The following is a 15,631-nucleotide window of genomic DNA, read 5'->3' as shown; positions in this document are numbered from 1 at the left end:
AGTCCCCAGCCCAGGCTGCCATCGTCTCTCCCCTGGACCACCGTGGTTGCCCACCACGGGGTCTCTGCTTCTCCTTTTGCCTCCCTGAAATGGAGGCAGTGGCGTCCCGTTAAAATTGGATCCTGCCCTCCTCTGCTCAGGACCCCCTGCCCCCACCCCGAAGTCCTAACCACGGCACCCAAGGCCGTGTGCACACAGATCTGTCACCTCTCAGCCCTCAGGGCTCCCTCGCTGATGTGGTTCCAGCCATGCTTGCTGTTCTCGATTATTCCGGGCTCTGTCCTGCCTCAGGTCCTTTGCACGTGCTTCCCCCTCTGCCAGGGACACTCATTCTCCAGATACCCACATGGCTCACTCCTGCATGTCCTTCAGGCCTTTGCTCAAATACCAGTTTCTCAGTTCCCTGGGCCCGCATCTGAAACTGTAGCCTGATTCTGAGCATACCCTAATCTCCTCTCCTCTTTTCTGGTTAATTTTTCTCCTTGGCACTTATCACCATCTAACACACTATATTTTTCTTTTCTTTTCTTAAATATCTGTCCCCTACTAGAATGTCAGTGTCCTCAGGGCAGGGATTTTTTTTTCTTCTATTGCCTGTTTTGTTCAGTGCTGTGTCCCATAGTAGCACTCAATAAATACTTGTTGGCACATAGTAGACATTTATATCAATAAATATTTGTTAAAATACTTCCTTTGCTGTGTTGCTGAGGGTAGCAAAGCCACCAGACTTTTTAGGAGCACACTGAATTCGAGGCATCAGGAACCTCTGGCAGCACACTACGTTCCTTTTAGTAATACCAAATTGTCATAGCCTGCGTCACTCACCAAGTAGCCAGCAGTTTGAGTGACCATGAGAGTCTGTGGAACTGGGCGTCATAAACCTGTCAGAACCAAGGATAGGGCGTGTGTCCCCAACCCAGGCACAAGTGCCCTTCAGGCCCCTGCACCCACCCTTCCTGGTGCCTCCTGTAGAATCAAGGCTCCGAGGCAGCCAGTGAGGGAACAACATGTGGGACAGCCCAGGGCAGAGAGGAGGGGTGGCCCCACAGTGACCATACCTTGCGTCCAGGCAGCTTTCAGGGTCTCTGTGTCTCGGATGGGCTTGGAGGGCACTGCAAACACCACCTTCTCCCCGCCTGAGTCTGTGGGTTCTCTGTGTGGCCCGGGGGCTGCAGCTGCCTTGCCCCTTGAATTGCACTCTCCAGCGCTGCTCGCCCTGTAGTGGTGCAGGGAGCAGGTCCTGCAGGCACCCAGGGGAGTGCAGGGGGCTGTGCCCTGCCTCCAAAACTCACCCTCAGATGAGGAAGGGGACAGGAGCTGCATTCCCAGAGTGGGGCTTGACCCTTCCCAGAGTGAGGCTTGAGCACTCCCTCCAGGCCCCTGCTGGCTGGCCAGGGGGGTGCATAGGCTGCTGGGTTAACTGCTGAGGGACCAGTCTGAGGACGTTCGCTCCCTTGCCCCGAGTCCCCCATTGAATCTAGGGCCCCCAAATCTGGGTCCAGAGAACTTTCCTCAAGACTTTAAGAAATGTATCTCAGATAAATAGGACTTAATTAGTCATGGCCCCATCATAACATACCAAAAGGCACCTGAATGACCCCATCTCGCTTTCCATCTGACGATTTCGCTGCATCTTTTTATAAACATTTGTGAATCTACCACCTGACCTGAGAACTAGAACATAGAGAATAATTTGTTTCTACCTATGGGCTCGTCTCCTCTCCTTCCCCCTCCCTCTCCCACCGAGGTAGCTACTATCTTGAATTTGGTATTTATCTTTCTCTTGTTTTTTTTTTTTTAACGGTTTTATCACATGCATGTGTATGCAAAATAATATATAATTTACATTTAATTATTTTTTTCGTGTAATTATTTTTGAACATTATAAAAGATATATGATATGCTGTCTTCTTTTATCACTAAAAGTTATCCACATCATTGCCTCTTGTTCATTCTTTTTTCGCCACTGTATACTATTCCATGGTTGAATACGCCAGACTTTATTTTTCTGGTCTGTGGGCTTTGGGGTTGTTTCTCACCGTCTGGGTTCACGTCATGAACAGTGCTGCTTTGAACATCCTTTCCCGGCTCATGCAGCAGCCTGGCAGGAGTTTGTCTCAGACATGTACCCAGGGGCAGAATGGCTGGGTTGTAGGGAATATGAAAAAATATGCTGAATGATTTTCCAACATGGCTGGACCAACCTGCACACCACCCCCCACCCTGTGGTATTTGCCAGGCGGTTTCCTTACCTTTTGAATGGGTGGGATTTCCCCTAGATCTCGACCACCACAAGGAACAGCAGGCCTGGCTGCCAGGAGCTGTGTATCTCCAGAGTTCTGAGAACTCTGAAAGCCTTGGGGCAGCTACATGACATCCACTTGCTTGGGGTGCAGCCCACTCCTGGAGGGAACCGAGCTTGACAGCTGTTCTACGGGAAGGAATACTTGGAGTAAGAATTGCAGGCCCTGCCCTGTTGGCATGGACCTCATCTTCCTCCATTCCACCTGCCTCTGTTTAGTCTGGTTCTCACCACAAGTGAGAAACCGTGAGGTGGAATGGCAACAGATCCTCACCATGGGACAGGCACTGGTCCACGCACTTTACATGCATTGCTGCTGATTCATTTACCCCTCAGACCCAGCAAACAGAGGTGCTGTTAGGAGCCCCACTTTATAAGACACAGAGGAACAGAGAGGTTAAGTAACTTGCCTGAAGTCACACAGGTGGAAAGCAACAGAGTTGGGATTTGAATCCTGCTCATCTGGCCTCCTCCAGAGTCAATGAGCCTCTTGTTGGTGCCTGGCGGTTACGCTTTGCAGATGCTTCAGCCCTACAGACTCGGGTTCCAGTCCTCGGTCTTCTACCACCAAGCTGTGCTGCTTGGGCAAGTTACTCCACCTCTCTGCATCTCAGGTTCTCTAAAATGGGAAGATCTCTCTTTTCCAGAAGCCTCAGGAAATGTTTCTGTCATGCCTGCCTTCTTGTTCCTTGTTGGGTTATTGGCCCATCCCTGAACCAGTCCGGTCTACTGGCCGGGAGATTAGAATATGCTGATCGGCTTAAGCCTGGCAGGGCTCATCCCTGCAGCTGAGCGGGGTCCATTCCATGCTAACCAGTGTCTGTGAATCAGAATGTGAGGTCCCCCAGACGGCAGTCAGGGTGCTGTTCCTAGGAGGAGGGAACTGGTGCTGGAAACAGGAAAGCAAATGTCCACTCCAGGCGGGTTGGCCGGTTTCATCATTGATCTCTGCAGCCATCTGACTGCCTCCAGGGCTGGCTTGGCTGAGTTGCACCCCGTGTGGTTTGCCATGGCCTCTTCTGTGCAAGGCTGCCGGCCACGAGTGGGACCACGAATATCTGGAACACCTATTGCAAAGTGCAATTCCCTGAGCTAAAGCATGTTTATACTTTTTTTTTTTGGAGGGTTGGTAGTGGTGGTGGAAATTCCATTTCTGTTGCCAATTAGTTCTGCTTGAGAGCAGCTTTTCTCAACACCAACATATTGGCCGCCCAGGCTTGAGTTCTGTTGATTATCTCAAAGTGGAGAAAAAAGTGATTTTTCTTTCCTTCCTCTGCCCCAACTATGAAACCGAGCTGTTACTGATGAAAGGGGCCCTGTGGATCATTTAGTTTTCCTTGTCATGACTCCAGGAAAGGCTATAAAAATAATCAGTGGGCCCCGCTGGCCACAGTTGACTGTAGAGAGAAGTTGGCTACCACAGCATCTGAGTTATCAGAATCCGTTTCAGGCCCAGCTTTCAGTCGAGCCTCTTCTAATTACACCTGCTGCCCCAAGCCAGCAGTGGGGAGGGAAGTAATGATGGTTGTCTGTGGGTTTCTCTTTTTCTTGGGTTCTAGGGAGTTACTGGTGGCCGGGTCCTGGGCGAGACGGAGGGGCTGGGAGGCAGAGTGGCCGAGCAGATGAGAGGGAGGCCCTGGGGCCTGCTGCCTGTGCTAAATCCCAGCTCCGAGATTAACAGCCCTGAGCTTTGGGCAAGGGACTTAACTGCTCCGTCCCTCAGTTTCCTCATTTTTAAGTGATGATCATGGTCCCTCCTCATGAGGCTGATATAAAGATCAAGTGTGTTAAGCCACAGAAAGCACTTGGAAGAGTCCCTGACTTTCATAAGTCCTTCATAAACATCAGCTTTTGTTGTTTACTCACTACCTTGCCACTCCCCAGTTGACAAGAACCGTGTGGAGGTACCAAAGTATGTTATCCCAGACCCCCTTGTTGACGGAGCAAGCCAGCAAGGTCAGTTCCAGTCTCTTGTGACCACAGATAACGCCCCTTCCAATAGCCTGTGGCTTTGTGTACTGACCTCACCCACTTTGTGCTTCCCAAAGGCTTGGGAACCCCACGGTAACCTTGGCTCTGGGCTTTCCTTCCTGAGGCCTGCAGATTGAAGGGAGATCCAGGGTGCAAGGCCAGCCCTGGCCGGGCATGCAGACAGGCCTGTGGGGTGGGGCGGGAGGAGGGGTCAGCCCTGCCCAAGCCAGGGGTGCAGTGGCTCAGGTGAGTAAAGTGCCATAGGGTGATTTTCCAGAAGGTTGCCGGCCAGGGCCATCCAGCCCCCAGCTCCTAGCCAGTGCCCTGAGGTGCTGTGGAAGGGGGAGATCTGGACCCTGGGGGTAGGGGGGATCTGCCCAGCCTTCAAGATCCCCTTCCTCCAAAAAGCCCCCTGGTATCTCTGCTCCAGCACTCTGGGTGTCTCTGCCACTGATTTAAGCACCATGGTGACTGGCTTCCTTTTGGGGGGCAAAAGATGTGATGAATGGAACTTGAGATGTGGAGTCAGGAAGGCTGCACTGTGGTCCTGACTTCTCAGTGCCTCCACCCACTGAGCCCTGGAGCCTCAGTGTCCTCTGCTTTCTGAGCAGGATAATAATCATCATGGTAACAACTTCACAGGAAGGTCTTGTTGGGCCTCAGTGACATAATGTGTCTAAAGTGTCTGACCCTGGGCCTGGCACAAGAAATAAAAGTGTCAGAAATGTCACGTCTGTGGAGAGATCTGGGTCTCAGCTCAGCAACTTGGCCCCAGGTACTTGTGCAGCATCAGATATGGAAGCAGCGTATAAAGGGCTTTGGGCCAAGTCTGTTCTCCCTGAACTTAGTTTTCTCTTGAAAATGGTGTTCTAATCATACATACCTCACAGGTTCACTGTGAGAATTAAATAAGGTAAAGCACATTGTGCTTTGGATCTAGCTGACACTCAGTAAGTGGGGACTGTTGTTGATGCAATCAGTGAACAGTTTTGTAGTCATCAGTATCCTCCCAGGGACTGGCACAGGGTTGTGCATGCAGTGGGTGCTTAGTGAATACATATAGACTGACTGACAGGGCCAGGTGCACTCTCTATAAAGCAGAATCTATGGGAGGCATTGAAGAGGGACTCCTTCTCACATTGTTGGCTCTTTAGGAAGAATAAAGGATGAAAGCCCAATATGACCTGTTCTAGTTTGCTAATGCTGCCAGAATGCAAAACACCAGAAATGGATTGGCTTTTATAAAGGGGGTTTATTTGGTTACACAGTTACAGTCTTAAGGCCATAAAGTGTCCAAGGTAACACATCAGCAATTGGGTACCTTCAATGGAGGATGGCCAATGGTGTCTGGAAAACCTCTGTTAGCTGGGAAGGCACGTGGCTGGCGTCTGCTCCAAAGTTCTGGTTTCAAAATGGCTTCTCCCAGGACATTCCTCTCTAGTCTGCAGTTCCTCAAAAATGTCACTCTTAGTTGCACTTGGGGTATTTGTCCTCTCTTAGCTTCTCTGGAGCAAGAGTCTGCTTCCAACGGCCATCTTCAAACTGTCTCTCATCTGCAGCTCCTGTGCTTTCTTCAAAGTGTCCCTCTTGGCTGTAGCAGCTTGCTCCTTCTGTCTGATCTTATATAGTGTGCCAGTAATTTAATTCAGACCCACCCTGAATGGGTGGGGCCACACCTCCATGGAAATTATCCAATCAGAGTCATCACCCACAGTTGGGTGGGACACATCTCATGGAAACACTCAAAGAACTACAATCTAATTAACACTGATAGGTCTGCCCACACAAGATTACATCAAAGATAATGGCATTTGGGGGGACATAATACATTCAAACTGGCACATGACCTCATCCACATTTGTATAATCTGCAGTGGCTACACTCTGTGATGTGGTGGGTCAGGCATTCTCACCCTCATTTACAGAGAAGAAAACTGGAACTCAGAGTGGAAGGTGCTCACCTCATGCCCAGGACAAGTCCACAGCACTGCAGGAGCCAGAACCCACCCCATCCACCCTCAGCCCCGAGCAGTGAACTGACAGCCAGGGCGAGCTCTGGTGTCCCCTGTTCCTTGGCCAGAGCCCATGCACATTTCTGACATTTTTGCATCTTGGGACAAAGGGTGAAGAAACTCGGATGAACTGTTCTTGTTTCCTGGTGGAAAAACACTCCTGACCCGGGATGCAGGAATCTTTGCAGTTGGATTGTATCCTAAGTGGTTTTGCCTATAATTTTACCCCCTCTTCCCTACCCTTCCTCCCCCTGCCACTTACCAGCAGCGACTACAGAAAATCCAGGGTTGACCTTAGAGCCTGTTTGACGGTATCTCACGGGCCCGAGGGCTCCCTGAAGCTCTGAGGCTGGCTGAGGCTCTGCCTGCTGCTGGACTTGCCTAAATGAATGAACAAAGGAATGAGCAGACATTTGCTGCACAACTGCTCCCTGCCAGGCACTGTTCCGGCTCTCCTCTTGTCCGGGACCTCAGAGCCCCCCAAAAACATCCACAATGGGAAGCTGGCCACGAGTGGTCTGCTCAGCAGAGCTGGGGACGGCTTTGGAGTCAGGAAGGCTTAGCTAGTCCCCAGCTAGTAGGCATCTCTCAACCTCCATTTCCTCCTCTGCCAAATGGGAACAATAATAGCACATCACGGTGAGGCTTGAGCAAGGCATTGGCTCTGGGCACTTGGCACCAGCACTGGCCCTTGACTGCCAGCTTCAGACCAGACAGATCTGGATTTGAACCTGGATCTGCCCACAAGTCCCTTAACTTCCCCGAGTCTCAATGGCTCCCTCTGTAAAATGGGATCATAGTAACCACGGTAGCTGCCTCTTAGGGTTGTTGGCAGATTTAAATGAGTTCACACACGTGATACGTTTCCAAGAGTACCTGGTTAGATGGTAACCAACTAACAAATATTAGCTGTAATGAATACTGCCTCACCGCCATGTTTACTGAGCACCCACTGCCAGGCAGTCGTCTAAGCTGCTTTGTTCCTTCCTGTTTACTCCTCTCCACAACCCAGTGCTGGGATTAATCTCTGCTTTAGCCTTCTGAAGAGAGGACTTGCCCAAGGTCACATGGCTAGTGAATCACAAATGCAGGGTTCAAACTCTTCTCTTTCTGACTCTGAAACTGGAAGCTCTAGAAACCCTCTGCCCCTTCCTAAGGGCTTGGAATCGGCTGTCCTTTCTGTCCCGGAATCCCGGGCATCAGAGGTATGCCCCCTCCTGGCCCACACCTCCCTCCAGAAGCAGTAAAGGGGGAGAACAGGAACCCTGTCTTCATGGTGGTGAACACGGCCCCGCTCTGGACCTGGGTTATTGAGCTGCTCTCCTACAGTGGAGGGCTGGCACGAAGGCCGTGCTTGTGACAGTGCCAGTGTGCCACAGGCTGGATGTTCCATCCCTTACATCTGTTAATATTTCAGGAGTTTTGATTCAGGGCTACAGATTGAAAAATGGTCCATGAAGATGTGATTTATTTGTCAAGACAATGCTATTAAATCCTCGCGAAGCTATCTATCCGCCCAGGTGGCGGGACTCAGCTTCTTGGGCCGGGTGGCGTGGACCTGTAGGGGAAGCTGTTTTTCTGAAAGCAGGAGCCAGCCCAGGTCCAGGATCGGGCCTGACACAGGTAAACGGGTGTGCCTGTCAGATGATGTACGCGGTTTATATTTTAACGCGCCTGTGTCACGGACGTGGAAATAACTGGCTTTGGCTGATGGGAGAAGTGTGCAACCAGGAGCTGTGAGCTCGGAGTGGGGAAGGAAGGGTTATAGTTTCCAACAACTGGGGCTTCGAGGTCAGGAAGCAGTTGCTCTGTCAGCAGTGAGAGGCAGTTGTCTTCTCCCAGCCGGGGAGTCCCCCGGAGCCCCCAGGAGCTCTGTGAGCCCTCAAGGACAAAGCCAGGAGATCTGTGGGCCTTCAGGGACAAAACTTTGCTGGGGGTGGCTGGCGAGTATAGGGGCAGCCACACCTGCAGAGAGCTCCGCTCCAAAGCCAGGCTGCCCAGGGTTCAAATCCTGCCTCCCCTCTGACAAGCTGGGCTTAGACAACCTCTCTGTAAAACAGGAATTGTAACAGAATTTACCTCAGAGGGGTTTGTGAGGGCTCCATGAGCTAATGGCCCAAAGCAAGTTTAACCATTGTTAAGGTGAAGATGGTTCTGGCGAAATGCAGAAAGGAGCCAAAGCTGGGACTCAGCCGTGTTGCTTTGCTTTCTCGCTGTGGGTCTAGGCTGCTGTACAGCAGGCAGGACCCTGTATTGCCTGCCCCTCGGAGCAGCTGGGATTCAGCCACCCAGAGACCATTGCACGCCCCACGCTGAGGTCACTTCTTACCTGGCTTCATGAGAAGCTGCAGGATCAGCTGGAGTGGGGAGTACCTGGGAGGGGGCTGGGGTTACCCACAACCCACCTGGTGGCAGGTGAGTTGCCTGTGGGCTGGCAGCCAGTCTCCACACCTGCAGAGATCAAGGGTCTGTCTTCACACCAATACTTAGGAGTGAGGGAAGGGTGGACAGAGGCCTTGTGGCCCCGGGGACCCTCATGCCCACTTGGCACCAGCCCAGGGTGAGATGGGAGGATGTTGCTGCCTCTGTGGGCAGTCCGGCCTGGGCAGGGTGCAGAAGGTGCCAGGTCTGAGGCCAGCCTCTGGTTCAGAGGCAGATGGCACGGTGGTTCACAGCTCAGGTCTGGGGGTCACACAGAACGGGGTGGGGGTGGGGGAGAGTCTGGACATCATATTTGTTAAGGGTCCCCAGGTGCTCTGATGTGAGTTCAGGATGGCTGGGAGTTTGGCATCTGTGACGGCTGAAGCCTGACCCGTCCTCTTTGTCCCTATTGCCCCCAGGAATGACACTGGGAGCTGTGGCCAGGCCCAGGCACCAATGCCAGCTGGCTGTAGCTTGCCTGCCAGGGTCAGTTTCTGGGGCTATCACGTTCTGTGGCTATCAGTTTGTTTGTCTCTGCAGTGCCAAACCTGGCCAGTTTTGGGGCATCAGCAGCCCCACCAGGAACATAATCCATGAAGAAGAGACGACAGAACTCAGCAGAGGGGCTGCTGGGTGGAGGTCAAAAGATGCTGGGTGCCCTTGCCACACACCGTCTTCAGTGCTGGCTCAACAAGGGCTCCAACCCAGGTCTGCTGGCTTCTCCTGGCTGGAGGGAGTGCTGAGCACTCATCCTTGGGAGTCCCAGGAGGAACTGGCTGGGCAGAAGTGGGGACAGAGGTGGGGCTTCACCTTGGAGAAGGACTTTTCCAGGGATACAGCAGGTGCTGGGCCTTGCAGCAGCTGCTCAGTGAGGGCTCCTCACAGCCTGATTCCAATCTACCCTTCAAGCTTCATTTCCTAATTCTCACTGCCCCAGTCAGTAGTCCCTTTCATTCATTCATTCATTCATTCATTCATCCATTTCTTCATTGATTTTCTCAGCCCTCACAACAGAACTATAAGATGGGGAGGTGCTGTTGTTGTGCCCATTTTCAGGTAAGGGTGCCTCTGAAAGGTAAAGTAGCTGGTCCAAGGGCTCAGAACTAAGGAGGGGCTCTATCCGTTACCAGTAGCTGCAGAACAAATTGCCGCCAAACCTGGCGACCTCAAATCATACACAGATTTCTTCTCTAACAGTTTCTGAGGGTTGAGAATCTGGACCTGACATAGCTGGGTCCTCTGGCTCATGGGCAGGGTCCTTTAGCTGTGGTCTGGACATCACAGGCTCAAGCATGGTGTCCCCGGGGACTGCAGCCCTCTCAAGGGTCAACTGGAAGGACCTGCTTCCCAGCTTGCTCCATGGTTGTTGGCAGGATGCTCCTTGCTGGGAGATGGCTGGAGACCACCCTCAGTAACTTGCCACATGGGTGTCTCCAACATGGCAGCTTCATCAAAGAGAAAGAACAGAGAAGGCAAGAAAGAGAGAGCCAGAGAATGCAAGCAAGGGCGAAGTGGGTCTTTTGTAGCCTGGTCTTGGAAGCAACATGGATCTCTTTCTCCATCTTCTATTCGTTAGAAGAGTCACAGGCCCAGCCCACACTCGGGCACCACACCAGGGTGGAGTCATTGGGGCTGCCTCAGAAGCTGCCCACCATGAGGGCAGAGCCAGAGCTTGAACCCAGTTGGGTGGGACTTCAAAGCCCATCGTCCTCCTGGTGGAAGCAGAGAATAGTGTTAGGTTCTTCCTCCCTAAACAGAAACTGGCCGGTCACCTGTCAGCTTCCAGTTGCTGCTCAGAATCAAAATGTAATTGTGCATTGGTATCCTAGTGGTTGACACTGGGGCTGCCCATTTACTCACACTACCACGAGCATGTGCAGGGGAAAGGTGTTTTCTTTTTACTCTGTAACCGACCTGATATTTCAGGCCCCAGTGATAGGGTCACAAGGGAAAAGAAAAAAAACTAGAATCAGTCCAACCTGGTAAATTTAATCTGATCCAACACTTTAAAGGAGGCCTTTAGGGCATGCTCGGTTTCAAAGTTCCTTTTGCTCCCTTCCCACTGCTCTCTAAGGGAGCATTAGAGGCTGTGTGTCACTGGAGTGGGTGTTGGTGACATCACGTCCTGGTGGAGGGGTGGGGAGGGGTCTCCAGCCACGTCCCTCGCCCTGGCTCGCTGCTTGCCTTTCTAGCATTCACGGCTGAGATCACGCTCTGGGCTCTCAGCCTGGGCAGGGCCTGGCCTCCTCCTGCATGGCCAACGTGTCTCCTCCTCGGCTCAGGATCCCCCCATCCCTACTGCCTCTGGCCCCTGCCTGGGTTGTCCTCTCCCAGCCCCTGCTACAGGTCCCTCGGCCCTCACCTATCGAGATGCCCCTTCCTCGCAGCCCGAGGAGCTGTGGGGAGTGGTTGAGCCCCTTCCTGGCCATATGGGCACCCAGCGTGGCCAGGGGAAGGGGCATTGGGGCCTCCTTCCTTTCCACCTGCTGCACCACTGGGTTCCCCATCCCTAGACTGGCGGGGTTGGTCTCAGTGCGGCTTCCTCCCCAAGCCCCCAGGGGGTCAGAGCAAACCCCCTGCCCTTGGGGCCAGCTTCACCTGTATAAAAATAACAATTATAAAAAGAAGCAGCTGGTAGATAGAGCACCAGGGATCATTCTAGTTCTTCCCTTGCATTAACTTATTTAATCCTCACAGCAGCCCTGGGAGGAAGTAGTTTGTCCCAGTTCACAGATGATGAAACAGAGGCACAGAGAAGTAAAATAACTTGCCCACAGTCACACAGCTAGTAAGTGGCAGAGCTGGGATTTGAACAGGTAGTCCGCAAGTCCATGCAAGATGGGCCCTTGGGACACTGTGGCCCCTCCGTGCTGGGGGCTCCTGCTGTAGGGAGCCGGCCTCTTGTCTTGGTGTCACACATGGGAGGGACACCTTCTCTACTTTCTCTACAGTTTGGGAAAATGTCTATGATCTGGCCAGCCTTTGCTACGTTAATTGGGAGCTAAAGAACTTTTTTAAAAAAATGTTTTCTTACGGTGGTGGCTTTTAAGTCTTGTTGCTTCACAGCAAAATCCATTTTGATTATCAGGAGCTGACTATTGTCCCAGTCTTCCTCTGCACTCCTATGTACAAGTCCAAATCTTCCCCAGGTTAGATGGAGGCCTTGGGCTTAGGAAAAGGCTGTGTAACTGGACAGGCAAAGGAAAAAATACAGTAGTATTTCTTAAAGCATTGCCATTACAGAAATGATCCCATAACCAGCTAGACACAGTTGTGTTAAATTTGCTCAAGGAGAAATATAAGGAGTAATGACAATGTACAACAAAGTGACCTAACATAGCCAAGGGGTTGGGAAGGGGGACCCTGCACCAGTGGTGTTTAGGGGGGCCCAGAAGGAAGGGTTGGTGTGGCTGGGTGAAGACGGGCATGTGTGTGGGGGTGTGGGGGTATGGGGGTGAGTACAGCCTCCTGGCTGCCTGCATCTGAGGTACCCTGTTATCTGCAGGTCTGCTCAGCCCTCTGGAGACCTGTGTGAGTGTCTAGGGGAGAGGGAGGATAGACTTGCCTGAAGAGGCAGCAGCAAGTGCTAAGGTCCTGTGGCAGGAAGGCGCTCTGCCTGTTTGCAGAGCTGAGAGGGGACCAGAGGCCTGCAGCCCTGGGTTTGGGGTGCTGCCGTGGGAACCAAGGCTGGAGAGGTGGGCAGGCCCAGGGCAGGCAGGGCCTGTAGTCTGCGGTGAGGTTGCTGGTCTTTGTCCTGAGGCCACGACAAGCCACAGAAGGCTTTGGGTTGTGTATGCAATGAGATCCGGTTTTCCATTTTGAAAGAGGACTCTGGCTGCTGTGGGGAGGTAGATGGCAGGGAGGCGAAGTCGGCAGGAGGCCCTGGCAGTGGGTCAAGGGGGACCCCATGGAAGCCTGGACCAGGAGATGGATAGACACCCGGGCACCCCCAACTTGGCATGCCCCCTCTCCCTCCCACCAGCCTCAGAGCTGAGGATCACGATGGGGATCGTCAAAGCTGTCAGCAGACCCACAGTTTCTCCACCTGGGCACTGGGGAGACAGAGATCTGCCACTTCTGAAAAGACGGAGAAGGCCATTTTCCAGGGGCTGACGGGGCACCCTGAAAAGGGTGAGTCAACTGAGAGTGGCTGGGGGAGAGCGGGTCACCACCCCCCGCGGTGGAATGGGGCACAAGTTCTGAGGCCGTCCCAAACCACCTCCCCTCTCTCTTCTCCACTCTCCTGCCCCCTCCACTCTAAGCCAGTCTAAACAAATGACACAAACACTGATATTGTAGTTGCCATTTACTGGGCCAGGCACTGCACAAGTGTTGTCACATTGCATTCTCAGAAATGGCCCTACCCAGTGTGTAGGGTCATCATCCCCATTTTACAGAAAAGGAAACTGAGGCTCAGAGAGCTTTAATGACTTGGCCACACTCACACAGCAAGAATGCGGCTGGCTGGGATTTGTTTTTTTTCTCTATGGACACTGTTTTTTTCTTATCTGTTCGAAATCTTAAGCCCAAAGTGGGATGGTGGGATGACTAATACATCACAAATACTTCTAAAAAAATTTTTATTGCAGTACCATATATACAACATAACATTTCCCCTTTTGACACCGGCTGGGATTTGGACACAGGTCTGTCTGATCCCACAGCCTTTGCTGTCCTCACTCCCACAGTTGCCATGGCCTCCGGAGTTCCTGGAGGGGAGAAGAGAAGAATTCACCCTAGAAAAATCCTGAAGATCCAGAACTGCAGAAATGCCTAGAACTTGTTGTCACAATCTCTCCCCTCCCCTCACTGTGAAGGAGTCAGGCCAGTAAGCTGAGCTGTGGCGAGGAGATGCTAAGAACTTACAGCAGAAACCCAATTTGGAGGTGATCAAGAACAAGGTAGGAAAGTGTCCTCTGGGCGGTGGGGGGGAAGTTCCGGTCCATTTAACTGGAGGAGACGGGGTGGGGTGGGGAGACTCAAAGTTCCCTCCCAGGGGTATTTATGATTTATGCCAGTGGTTTAAAACAAAACTCAACCTAGCGAGGTTCCATGTCCTAGGGAGCTTCTCCTACCATTAAGGAGAAAGCATTCCTGGAAGCTTTGTTTTGAGGGTAGGGGTTGTGGGGAGGGTTGGGGGTGGTACAAGGGTGTTCCAGGTACCTTGCACCCCCACCACCACTTTTAAGCAATTTTATTCATATACCATACAATCCATCCAACGTGGACAATCCATCCAACCTGGGCAATCCCTACCCCCTTTTTGACTCCACTCACCCAAGGCAGAGGTCATCTTATCACATAAAGCCATAAGAGATGTCCCTCAGGAGGGGTCCCCCAGGCTCCTACAGTCCAAAAATTGGTGTCCTTTCTCTGTGTTCTGGATCTCTTTACTTGGATGACCCTAATGGGGGGGGGGGGGAATAGTTCTCACTGTCATATTAGCCAAACCCTTCCTTGGTTCCCATTCTGGGAGCTGACTGGGAGAAAGAATCTGGGTATTTGGACTCTTTGCATTACAGATGAACAAACCTCAACTCATACTGGCTTAGCATGAAAGAGAATTTATTGGTCACATAATTTAAAAGTTTAGGATTAGGTTTGGCCTCAACTATGGCTGGATCCAACAGAGGGTGGGGGTGGTAATCTTGGGGCTGGTTTTTATTGGTCTGGCTTGAATGAGAATTCCCAGTCGTGGTGGCTGTGAGGATGTGGCAGTCTGACTGGGCCATGTCTTACTCTACTTCTACTAAATGGACTGAAAATTGCTGAGGGATCACTTCCCAAAGGAAAATTGTGGGGCTGTTAGACGAAAGAAGTTCAAATCAACAGAGAGATCTTCTGAAGTTTGGTGTGATGCAATACGATCTTAAGCATTGGAGCCATTCTGAGCTTTGAGGAACCTCATAGAGCATCTGGGTTGGGATGGCAGATACGTGGTCCCATATATACCATTTACCCCCTCCTTCAACTCATGTTGGCCTTGCTAATTGATCACAGCACTCTTTCCAGTTGAAACCAAACACAGCCTCAGAATCCATCTTAACGCTATACCTAAGGAAACCAGTCTCCACTCATTGGTGCTGGAACCTGAGCCGAAACCTATTTGCAATTCCTGCTCCAAGCCAACAGTGATAAGGAACACAAAGCTCCAAAGATCTGAGCCTCGCCCAATGCCACACAGGAACTCCATGACAAGCCCTCCTGACGCTCAGCCAGCACCCATCCCTGTGGGGTCCTGCCTGGTTCAAGCCTTGAGAGGAGTCTATCCCTCAGTGGAGAGTTCTACACCCAGGCAGCTGCTGCTCAAGAAAAGAACCTCAAAGTCAGAGGAAAGTCAGAAATCTCAACCGCCAACCTGGCTCCAGCAGAGGAGGGCTGGGGGCTCAGTGCACGGGAACCCACCCTTCAAACTATTTGCCCCCCCATAAGGATTCCATTTGGTTTTTTGTTGCCCTGCCTTGTATACAATGAAACCTGAGAATGTGCTCTACTAGGCCCCTATTCTCAAATAGGGGTGATGCGGAAGGTATTCCTTTCTGGGGATGGGGTAAGTGGATGTTGTGCTGGTTTGAAGGTATTATATACCCCAGAAAAGGCCTTGTTCTTTTAATCCACTCCTGTGGGTGCAGACCTGTTATGGTTGGGGCCTTTTGGTTAGGTTATTTCAATTGAGATGTGACCCACCCCATTCAAGGTGGGTCTTAATCCTTTTACTGGAGCCCTTTATGAGAGGATAAAAGACAGAAAAAGCCCAGAAGCTAGAGAGAAAAGCCCCAGAGAAGCTAAGAGAGGACCCGCAGAAGCTTGGAGAAGAGGGCACTGAAACCAGAAGCTGAAAGCAATGAAACCCAGGAGTGAAGGACCAGAAGACGCCAGTCATGCACCTTCCCGGATGCAACAGCCTGGCACCAGAGAAGGTATCA

General features: G+C 51.8%; 1 protein-coding gene across 7 annotated transcripts in view; it reads left to right on the top strand.

Moving 5' to 3' along the window:
• The window catches only part of RIPOR3 (RIPOR family member 3), an 82,040-nt gene that overhangs the window by 4,830 nt on the left and 61,579 nt on the right, over window positions 1–15,631 (top strand). For 5 of the 7 annotated variants that reach the window (XM_037811513.1, XM_037811520.1, XM_037811510.1 and 2 more), the window contains one exon: window positions 13,394–13,606. The exons of 1 other annotated variant lie outside the window; for it this stretch is intronic. The gene's annotated coding sequence lies outside the window, so the exon portion shown is untranslated. Of the gene's footprint in view, window positions 1–12,687; window positions 12,837–13,393; window positions 13,607–15,631 lie in introns of all 7 variants that reach the window. One more of the 7 variants, XM_037811512.1, reaches the window with a different exon arrangement.

The sequence above is a fragment of the Choloepus didactylus genome, chromosome 19 (assembly GCF_015220235.1).
Source record: "Choloepus didactylus isolate mChoDid1 chromosome 19, mChoDid1.pri, whole genome shotgun sequence".
NCBI lineage: Eukaryota > Metazoa > Chordata > Mammalia > Pilosa > Megalonychidae > Choloepus > Choloepus didactylus.
Note: the sequence above shows the minus strand (reverse complement) of the source record. Positions and strands in the feature narration are given on the sequence as shown.